Source organism: Euprymna scolopes, chromosome 36 (genome assembly GCF_053919585.1).
Source record: "Euprymna scolopes isolate OS-2025 chromosome 36, ASM5391958v1, whole genome shotgun sequence".
NCBI lineage: Eukaryota > Metazoa > Mollusca > Cephalopoda > Sepiida > Sepiolidae > Euprymna > Euprymna scolopes.
Window position 1 is genome coordinate 13,247,960 of NC_136517.1, and position 12,186 is coordinate 13,260,145.

Genomic DNA, 12,186 nt, shown 5'->3' on the forward strand with positions numbered 1-12,186 from the left:
TCTACGATTTGCGAATGGACGTCCTCTCTAAATTTATTTGGATTGACTTTTATAAAATTTACGCTATTCCATCCTCTCGTGTATTTGTGTTTTTCATATATAAAAGCGAAACTAAATCGAAAACGTGCCGGGACGTCCAAAAAGCAATCAGCTTTGATCAATTTGGGGGAAACCCCTCATATCAGACAATTGCTATTCATTTGGACACTCCCTTTTTGTGGGGAGCGATTTTCCCCCAACATCGTAGGGAAACAAATAAATGAAACGGCAGAGAGCTGAACTGAATTCAGCCAATGTTTTTTTTTCTGCATTCATTTAGCAAGTCAACTTTTTGATTGACATCGTTAAATTTCAACGTTTTCTGCTTCTTATGGCTTCGTAGCGTAGCGGTAAAAGTTCACTTTCTTTTTCGCCTTCACGTCACGGGTTAGTCACGGGTTCGAATCTGCCTGTCTACTAACACTTTTTGTACTCAACACACATCTCCAAACACCCGGGCAACGCTGGGTACCCCCGCTAGTATGTGATAGAAAAAAAGATTATATTCTTTGGTTTTTAAAAGAAGGTGGGTACAGAGAGTGCGTTCTAGTGTGTACGAAGAAGAGTCAAGTACGAGTACGTGTTCTCTGCTTGAGTATGGTGTACATGGTTCCCGGTCTTTTGGGGCCCCAGTCCTTTTGGTAAGATTTTTAGTTTTTAGCTAGTTGAATGAATGAACCTCTCTGCCAATAGGAAGCCTCCAATATGTCCACTTCTCAAGTTAAAGCTTTTGCTATTCGTCCCTAGCCTCTCCCAAATTACATTCATCTTGGAAGGGCATCACTCACCCCCCCCCCCTTTTTTCCTTTTTTCTCTCATTTAGATTTCACACCCACTTAAAGATTGGCCTGCTTGTTTCCGGTTCCAAACAAACCGGAAATAGTGGGTAGGTCTATTATTTAGAAAGGATTGGGTAGGTCTTATAAACCAAATTTGTTATTCTTTGTTTTCCCCGCTTCACACCAATAAAATAATTATATATAAACGTGATTTATTTTTAATAATTTTTTAAAATACAATTTAAATTAAATTAAAGTAGGACGCCCCCCACCTGAAATAAATGTAGTATTATGGTTGTTAATGGTTCTAGCTAAGAATAACACAGAAACCTTTTAGTTAAGATGACAAAGTATGATCAACGACACCGATTTTCCCACACTTTCGAATGGCCTTGTGCTTAATTTGTTTAAAATGTTAAGAATATTAATTTTTTTAACCATTATTTTTTTGGGGGTGGGGGCAAATAAAAAATACAAAGTGTAGACCCTGTTCTGATGCTACACTTAGTCTATTCTGTCTTCGGTCAATGGAATAGCCCTCATAAATTGAGGCAATTTTTATTTTTGTTTCAATCCAGAGTGCCCGTTTCGGCCAGGGGAGGGGCGGATCCCCCCATTAATAACCGACCTTGCGTCTAACTTTGCCCTCGTGAGGAGACAAATAAATAGGAACTATGTTTCAATCAGACGAAAAACCTTTTCCGATGCTACACACACGGAGGACAAAAAGAAAGTTATATTTGTTAGAGAAAACGGTCAGCACATTTGAAAGCATCCAGAAGAATGCGATCTGAAGAATGACATTTGGAGAATTTAAAAAAAATTTTCCGCCATTTTAAAAAGGAGGCATGACTCTGTATTTGTGAATACAGATTTACTTCCCTTTGAATGGGGCAAAAATGATATTTGGAGAAAAAATACTGGCATTGTCAAAAATGAAAAAAAGAAAAGTTATAAAGTAGATGCTGTGCTAGAAGTATTTTAAATGAAATAAAATAAACAACCAAAATTTGGTACCCACATATCGTGTTTAAAGATAGTGGGCTCTTAATTTAATCCATTTTAAGTCAAGAATTATCTCCCTTATTTGCCATACTGAATAGGTCGTACAACTCTTCCACATTAAAACAAATGATAAAAATGGATAATTCGATAAATTCTATTCTTTACTTGTAATTATTTTTCTACTAAATCATTTTTCGTAATTTTTGGACATTATACTAAGTTCGTCGAGACGCGTAAGTACGTATTAATGTTTTGACATGAAATGCGCTGGTTTAAAAGATAACTAAAGTAAATAAGCATCTAAACAAATTGCAAGTAAATACACACCCGGCCAACACCGGCTAGATAGAGTTTGTAATGAATAAAAGTTGTTTTATGTAAATTTTAAAACTACATCGTTCGACAGTCTGAAGTCCTTATTGTCTACTAGCTTTATAAAAATTCTGACCGATTTTTATTTTAACGAACAAAAAAAAAAAATTGTCATAAATGTAAATTATATTTCTTAATAAATATTAAAGATGGCGACCGTCTGGGTTTGCTGAGTTTCTGCATTAAAGGGCGAAACTGCGATAAGAGAACGAGTTGGGCGGCAAGAAGAGTTTAGCGTCCAATTAAATTCCGTTATTTAATCACATGCTGTTCTGTCGCAGACGCGGGGGACTCGTAAACGCCTGTCGGATTAAATCAGCTAATGCAAGAAAAGGGCGACATTTAAGTTCATTCGCGAATTAAAGACAACTCTTTAAAGAACCAGACACGTCTGTATTAGGTGCGCCTGAAACACAACACACACACACACACACACACACACACACACACACAACACACACACACACACACACACACACATGTATATATGTTAAAAGAAGAAAAACAAAAAATTACACTGCGCAACAATTTTTTACTTTTTTAATGTTGTCTAGATTTCTACAACTGATTTAAGATATTTTAGCACTGCTGAATTAGAAAATAATATCTTTTTTGTTTGTTTTTTTCATCAGGTTAGGTTTTTGTGCTAATTTAAAAAAAATCAGATCTTGTGACAAAATCGATTACATTTTTGTGGCATTATCAACTGCTTGTTGTCAACACATATCATCTTAATGATGTTTTTTAAGGGGGAAAAAAGATTTGCCAACAACATATATTGATAACCTAATAGAAACATCGATTACTGTAAACTGAATGGTGGACATCGATGAAAGTAATTACACGTAAATTGAATGTTGCTTCATCATTGCTGAGACCTGAGGGCTTGAATTTCCGTTTCTTTGAATTCCTGGAATGTTCAGCGGCAGAGAGTTTTCTCTTCAGATTTCAACTGTAGTCAGCCATATCATGACTGCGTCCCAGCTACCCTGATATCTGGTCTCCATCTCTTTCAGGTCTTGATGAAATATCTCCTCCTGCTCGTCACTTATTGAACCCAGGTTCTCAGGAAACCGCTCTATATGTGAAAATAGGTAAATCACCTTAACGCTCATGTTGCAACCGAGGTTTCTAAAAGCAGTCAGCAAGTTGTTGACAAGTTCTGCATAGTTTTTGCTATTATTGTTGCCAAGAAAGTTCTTTACTACAAGAACAAATGCCTTTCATGCTTTAAGTTTCATTTCGTTCATTGAGTTTTCGAACACCGGATCTCTGATGAGCTGCCGGATCTGAAGACAGTCAAAGATGCCAACTTTCAACTTCCTCATGGTCAATCCTGGAAAAGCCTGGCACAAATAAGTGAAGCAGTCACCGTCCTCTTCCAAATTGATTAAGCCGAGCTTGACGTGCAGTAATAGGACGAGTATTCAGTAACATAACATACGGTCGTAGCTGAGAACTACACGAGTTTGTAGTGTAATTCAAATCTTGTCGGAAGCTGAATACGTGATGCTTCGCCAGAACTATCAAGGGTACGTTTTATCGTGATACCATCACTAGATGAGTTGCTTACCATGGTTTAATGTTGCATAGGGTACATATTAAAGAGAGACGGGGACATATATAACAATGGCGACATTCATACAGTTCCGTTCTGGGGATGCTTGGGACTACATATAGATACTAAATGGAGATGTATACAAGTTCTTAACACAGAAGATGGGAGAGAAATATTATTGGAAGGGTTACACAATGTTCATTACAAATGATTAACACATTACCTTTTGGATTTTGAAAGATGACACATGACAACAGTTACAAAACCCAATGATTATACTTTATTCATTGGACCGGTCGGATGATGATGACGTAAGGAATTCACATTTGGATCTACATAGTTTAATGATCTTTCCTTCGCTTCCAAAGGACTCATGACTCCAACTCAACCCAAGTCAACTGCTCTCAACTCTTCAACTACCGACTCTGCAACTCTGACTAACTCTTAGCTCCTATATTGAGAATCCCCCCTCGTTATGAGGTCAGAAGTGTGTTTTCCAAACGTGACCAATTCACATGGCAATGCACACGCATTTGACAACAAAAGAACTCTCAACATATGACTCTAACCTATTTTTTAACAATATATTTTTGATTTGTATTGTTCATTCTTTTTGGCTGGCTTTTCAACATTCCGATTCCAAACAGAATGAACAATCAATTCTTTTTACGATATAAACAATATCTAACTCTTTCTAATAGAATCTAAAACCTAAACGTTACTTGTTATCGTGTCAAAAGAAGGAAAATTCCTGCTCACGTGATTACGTGTCTTTTTAAAAACATTTACATACCCTTTTTATTTTTATCTGTATATCTGTTTAAGCTTTTTGTCAGTGTACTAGAAGAAATTCAGTTGATTACAACCCTTTCTGCGTGTTCTTTACATTACAATAGTACAACCCTGAATCCGACCGCGCAATACTATACCGTTCAATACTGTAAAACTGCAACGAAACTGTTCTGCTTGAAAAGGGCGCCATTTTCTTCTTATCCATATTTATATCGATTCTTTGCTTTAAAAAACTAAAGTAATTACGTGTTTACTTTTTTAATATCCCATTTTGCTGTTTCGGATTATTTTATTAAATTAAGTAAAGCTTCATTATTTTTTAAAACTGTTTTTGTTTCTTTGTTTTTCGATATTTCGTCGATATTATTTAGTAAGAGTGTTTAACAGAAAAGCCAACAAACGACTACCCGAAAAAATAAATATACAAGAAATAAATGTTACCATAGTCAATAAAAGTTCAGTTCATGTTTTTTTTAAATAGTTTTTAATGCTCTTTACTTGAAATAATTTCAGCGAACCGAAATTAAAACGAAATTTGAGACGATAACTACTTAAATGAATTTTTATATAAACTATACATGCCATAATCGAATATTCCTCAAGCACAAAATAACGGAAACATTAAAATATGTTTATAAATATTCCTTACGTTGACGGAACTCTCTTAAATTGTTAACACAGAATGCTCAGCTGTCCCTCCGTCACATTGAAAACGGGGCTCTCCATTTCAAAGTCGCTGCCATTTTGAATTTTTTTAAACCGATTCGTGAATTAAAAAAAACTTTTTTTTACAAACTACTTAAAAATACAAACCAATGAACGTTTCTACCATAAAAGTAACTTTTATTGACTATGGTAACATTTATTTCTTGTATATTTATATTATTTATATATAACATTTTCTCTTTGTAAGGAAACATCATTTTTATTGGTCACTCTTGGTTACGAATGGAAACAAAGTTGATATAAAAAAATACATTTTCGCGAAAATTATCTTTATTTTCATCATATTTTGCTTAGGGTAAACTTTTTGAGTATCAAAACCTATCTCTTTACAACCCTCACCTTTTCATAACCTATCATACTTTCATCAATCACTGTCCATTTTCTGTAGGCTGTTTTTGAACCCAGTCAACGACGGGTACTTCTGCTAGTACATATATAATTTACACAGTAAAACAACGCCGCAGCTCACTCACACAAGCCACACACACACACACACACACACACACACACACATATATATATATAGTTATATATGTATATCTATATCTATATATATATATATTATATTATTATTATTATTATTATTATTATTATTATTATTATTATTATTATTATGTTCGTTAACTTCACAGTGATGTGATTTTTTACGCGTTTTTTTTTTTTTCACTCAAGGGCGGGTTTTACATTAAAGCTAGTGCGCATAGTCAGAGTCAATTAGAAAAAAGCACCTGGTGTAGAATGTTTGCTGTGCTAAGCAGAAATGGCTTCTGGAGTACAGTGATCTTGTACTTGAATCCCAAGGAGTTCCACTGTTTCTCAAAATCATCTGGTATTATTATTATTATTATTATTATTATTATTATTATTATTATTATTATTGTATTTGCTATTGTCATTATTATTATTATTATTATTATTATTGTTGCTCTTTTTCTCATTATTGTTGTTCTCTTCTTATTGTTATTAGTGTTGTTGGTGTTGTTGTTATAATAATAATAATAATAATAATAATAATAATAATATAAATAATACTTATTATTATTATTATTATTATTATTATTATTATTATTATTATTATTATTATTATTATTATTTTCCGTAATAGTTCTAAACCAAACAGTCTTAAATATCAGATGCGACCAAATTTCAATATGCACATTTCATTCGCTTGTTGCATAGTAAGGATATGTCAGTAAGTAGCGATTAATTTAGCTATTGGAAATTTTGTTAAAGGTCACATTAGTACATGTCGGGATAGCCTAGCGACAACCGTAATTGTACCGAATGAAAAATGACGAAAATGACGAAAGGAAAAAAAAAGTTGAAGCAGGCAAAAGATCAAACTCCGTAGAGAAAACAAAAATCGAACGATCAAGATATGAGATGACATCACGTTTTTAACCGAAAAAACGGGTTTTCTAATCGGTCTCGCTCTGGAAATCATACGGATCGGACACGATCCAATAATGTAGAATAATCTAAAACCAATGTCACTTTGATGTCTGTCCGTCTGCGTTCGTCAATTATCAAGAAAAATCAGAAAGAAATATATTTTAGTTATGTAGTATCTCTCTCCATAAGTAAGTTCTCCCCAATAAAACCTTGAAGAACTCAGCAAATTTTCCAGTTTTTTTCATGCATGAGTAGTTTATTCGTCTAATCAAACAGACGATGGACAACCAGTACGTAACTATTAAACAAGCGTTTCGTTTATTTGGTTTCTTGATCTCTCGTGGATTAGAACGTACCACGCTAACCTTGTTCTGTGTAACCTACTTGTTATATTAAATATTGTTATATCTATTCCTACGTTGTCTGAAGCTATTGATATTATAAGACATCTTCTTATGTCACATTTCGCTATTCTCTTGTATTTGATTCTAATTAAATAGACAGTTTTTCAATTCCCATATTTAAATTCGTCTGCGTATCGATTTTTTAAATCAGTGATTGGAAATTAATGAAATTACATATCATAGAATAAGTAATTGGCATAAAACAACAGCAGCAGCAGTGGCAACGACAGTAGTAGGCTATAATTGTTATATCCGGTCTGTCTTTACTGCGTCGGATAAAACTGGAACAAACTAAATTGCACATGAGACACTTAAAATCGCAGACATTTACAAATACGGCCTTTTAGCGGGAAAGATGTAGAGATTCTTAGAAGTAACAGATAAAACAATTCAAACTGAAAATTCGATACTTGTGCAGTTTACGAAATGTGCTATTTTTAAGATAGGATTTTCAAGTTGAATTAAATTTTTCCAGTATCTTTTGTTTATCAGTAGGGCTGTGACAACAGAATATTCTTTTAATTATTTTGACTCTCAAGTATATATCCGACACAGTAAGACACAGTCAATCAACCAAGAACCACATCAGTCTATATAAAAACATATAAGATATTAACGGATATATACTCAAAAGTCAAAACAATGAAAAGAATATGCTGTTGTCACAGCCCTATTTATCAGATTGTTAGGTGAAAGTGCGGAACAATTAACACAGCTCACTCCTCCCCATATTAAGAAGGGGGTTCTAAATAATAACGTTATTATTTCAGCACGGGCCGTATTCTGCATACGTATAAAAAATGAATTACAATAAAAATTTATTTCAGTCGAAGTAAAAATGGGAATGAGGGATTTTACCCCCCCCCCGTAAGGATGCAACTGTAGAGACTATAAAGTGAAACATAGGTATCGTAATTTTCAACCGCACCTGTGGATAAGCACTGTTTATGCCCAGTCGCAAAAAGAATCCCAAAACAACTGAAAATAATGCCGGATAAACAAAGAGCCTCATGGAAACAAAATTGTATTTGGTGAGACAAGCTGGTGGGATTTATTTGCTTCCCCGCTGAGCAAATTGGACACAAAGCCGTTTTTTTAATATGGAGAGATTGGGGAAATGGGGACCAACTCCCCGAGGGTTAGGGGAGCTGGATAGTGACAATTGGTATGAAGGGTTTCCCCTACATTGACCAATAACTGATTGCTACAAGAGCAATGGTCTTATATGTGGGGTTGCCCCCACATATTGTCTTTGACTGCAGCATCTGCCGAAACAGATACTACACTTTTAGATATTAAATTTTTTCTTCACAGGAAAAAATGCAATTGGGAAAATGAACAAAAAATTTAGGCACAAGGCCAACTCAAAAAGAAGGGGGATGGTGAGGTTGGTTCATCCATCGCGTCTCTATTGGAAATCTTAAAAGATTTCTCTCTCGGCCAATCATGGTTACCCTTTTAAATTTGTATTTATGTGTGTGTGGTGGGGGGGGGGGGTCCTACTTAAACCCAATTTTAAAACATTTTTTATCTATATCAAAAAATGCAAAAAAGATAACAATATTATTAAAATTTCATTTGTGTCGAGGGACATGGGAGAAAAAAAAGAAAAACCTGGTTAGTAAAGCCCTCCCAACCCTGTCTGAAATGCTAGACCACCCGTTTCACTCTGGTTTGTAAAGAAACCAGGGTCGCGGGCAGCCTCTAAATGGAGGGGGGAGGGGTTGTGTCCTAAATAGGGGAGACAAGAAAAAATTGGCGGTGAGGGCGGTGGGGGTGTTAGTGTTTGATTTTATTTCCTCCAAGATGGGTTGAATTTCGAAAGGGGGAGGCCAAAAGAAAAAATTGTTGTTTTTGGAGGTTGGGGGTCTTGGAGGCTTTCTAATAAGGGAAACAAGATTTATTCGGCTGGCTGAAAGGCTAAAGGAAGTAAAATTGGAAAGAAACCCCAGAACCGCGTGCTCCATACCTAGGCGGGGAACGCGTATTCAAATTTTTCCCTCTTCGTACGCACAGACTTGTTACATCTTTGATTTTGGCCCGAAGGGCAAAAAGGTCCTCCCGAGGGAGGCGCGGGTTGTATTTATTTGCTTCCCCACTGAGCAAATTAGGCACAAGGCCGTTTTTTAATGTGGAGAGAGAGGGAGAGGGAGGAAAAAGGGGACCAGCTCCCGAGAGGTGGAAAATGGGAGCTGCATAGTGAAGGCCATTTGGTATATAGGGTTGCCCCTACATGGACCAAAAGATTGGCACAAGGGCAATGGTATTTGATTGCAGCATCTGCCAGAACAGATGCTACACTTTGATCTTGGTCCGGAGGTCCTCCATCGGGGGGGGGCGTTGTATTTATTTGCATCCCCACTGAACAAATTAGGCATAAGGCCGTTTTTTAATGTGGAAAGAGGGGGTGTGAGGGAGGAAGGGGAAAAGTGGACCAGCTCCCGATGGGTGGGAAATGGGAGCTGGATAGTGACAATTGGTATGAAGGGTTTCCCCTACATTGACCAAGGTCTGATATGTGGGGTTACCCCCACATATGATCTTTGCTTGCAGTATCTGCCGGAACAGATACTAGACTTTGATCTTAGCTCGAAGTGAGACAAGCTGGTCCATAAGAAATACAAAAGCAAGTATAACTCTGTCGAAATGACTACGCGCTAAGCCGACGGGCAGGCGGTAGAAAACTAAACTAGAAACAGTATTGAAAAAAATGAAATACAAAAGATCCACAGAGGTAAACTCATCTAAAAATCAGATCCGTTGCCAAAACCGCTTGAAAAAAATGGTTGGATCATTCTAGCACCCCCAGAAAGTATCTCAATCCCGACGCAATTCTTTATCAATGCAAGAGTTAAACACATGCTAACATGGAGTACTGTTATCACATCCTTACATCATTTGTAGACATTTATGCTGACGACACTACCATTTATGGTAGCACATCTAAGACAGTAAACGACCAAGTTCTCTCCAATTCTCTCTCCTCTGATCTTGAGCACGTAGTACAATGGGGTAAGGAGTGGCTGGTTACTTTTAATGCATCTAAAACCAAGCTTCTCTCTTTACATCATCAACATTCTGATCCACATCTGGCATCAATTGAAATGAATGGCTCTCGTCTTCAGGAGGCCTCAAGTTTTGACAAGCTTCTTGGCTTGACCATTACTCCTGATCTTAAATGGAACACGTACATCAAATCTGTTGCCAAGGCCGCTAGAAAAATGGTGGGATCTTTCTATCGATCCGGTAGATATCTCACTGCTGATGCTATTCTCTATCTATATAAGAGCCAGGTACGTCCAAGGATGGAATACTGTTGCCACATCGGGCAGGAGCTGCTAGAAAGGACTTGGCCTGCCTTGATAGAGTTCAAAATAGACTACGTAGCCTCGTAGGAGATGTCCTTTTCTCTTCCTTGCAACCTCTATCTCACAGAAGAGATGTTGCGAGTTTGTCTCTGATGTATCGTTATTTTCATGGAAAGTGTTCGACTGAGCTTCAATCTATGGTCCCCCCCTCGCCAAACTTTCACAAGAAACACTCGTCTAGCTGTAAACACTATCAATAATTCCCCCCACTCCTTATCTGTGCCTAAACCTAAACGTAGATTCCATGAACAAAGCTTCTTTCTTAGAACTGCACGCCTGTGGAATTGTCTTCCGTTTTCTTGCTTTCCGGCTGACTACAATATGGTTGTCTTCAAGTCTAACGTAAATAAGTTCTTGATGAACCGTTTCATATAAGTTATCAAATTTACCAAATTTTCATTACTAATGATTACTATATTGTCCAATTTCTACTGTACACTCTTTAACCCTTATCCTTGAGTGGCCTCTTGGCCTTGATAATGTGGTGATGCCTATGTAAAAAAAAAAAAAAGCTGCTAAGAGTACCCTTGACAGGATACAAAACCGTCTTCGAACGAATCTATACGCATAGTTTCAATTAGTAGCCTCTTACGTCCAAGTGACAATATGCCCTGTTTGGAGTGAAAGTAAGTAAAAAAAAACCTTACTCACGGAAAAGACGTTGCGGGTCTGTCTCTTCTTTATCATTATTTTGTGGCAGGTGTTAGGCTAAGTTTCAATCTATGCCGCCCCCCCCTATAAAACATCTTCAGCAACTACTCGTCTAGCTACAGCAACTGGCAATAATTTCCTTTAATCTATATCTGATCCTAAAACTAAACGAAAATTCAGCGAGCAAAGTTTGTTTCTTAGAACTGTCCGTCTGTCGAACACAATACCGTGTGGCTGCTTCTCAACTGACTATAGCATGGTTGGATTCAAGTCTTATGTAAATAGGTTTTTGTTGAGCCGTCCTCTTAATCAAACCCTGCCAAAGTTCCACTACTACCGATCATCACGGTGTTGCCTCACAATCTACCCGACACTCATTAACCCTTATCCTCGAATAGCCCCGTGTCTTGATAACCGGTGACACCCTATTAAAAAGATAAAGCATAATAATAGTGAAGATTATCACAAGATGAAGCTGAAGGGGAAAACTAAGTAAATGATAGAACTTGCTAGAGAGTGGAAGTGATCATGGAACATCAAACCAAAGGTTGACACGATACAAATGACATATGATATTTTAAAGAAAAATCCTAGAATGTGGAAACCAACCGACATCACAAAATAATTACAAGAGAACAACAAGCAAGCTCAAATAACATAAAATATATCTCTATTTTATCTATCTATACATCTATTATATAAAAGGAACGTGTGTGTGTGTGAGTTGGTTCTCTATAGATTCCGCAACGACTGAGCAGATTTTTATCAGATTTTACACAAATGTACTTTATGTATCTGGCAGTGTTTTTAGATAGGTTTTGTATCGGAATGTCTTCGATAAGTATCGATAATCGATAATTGAAAAAATTCGATGAAAGAAGCAGCAGGTGATTTTGACCAAAGTAAACACCTTATACAACTTAGCATCAGAAGTACATTGGAGAAGTTTTATTACCGCACAAGCTGAAAGGCTCGGCATATAAAACCAACTGTAGAATTTTTATATGACAGGTGCGCGTTCGAAATAAATGTTTCTGTTGAAAGCACAATTGAACCATGATACTTGACTTTTTAGTTTCAAATTTAAATTCAAGCGATTA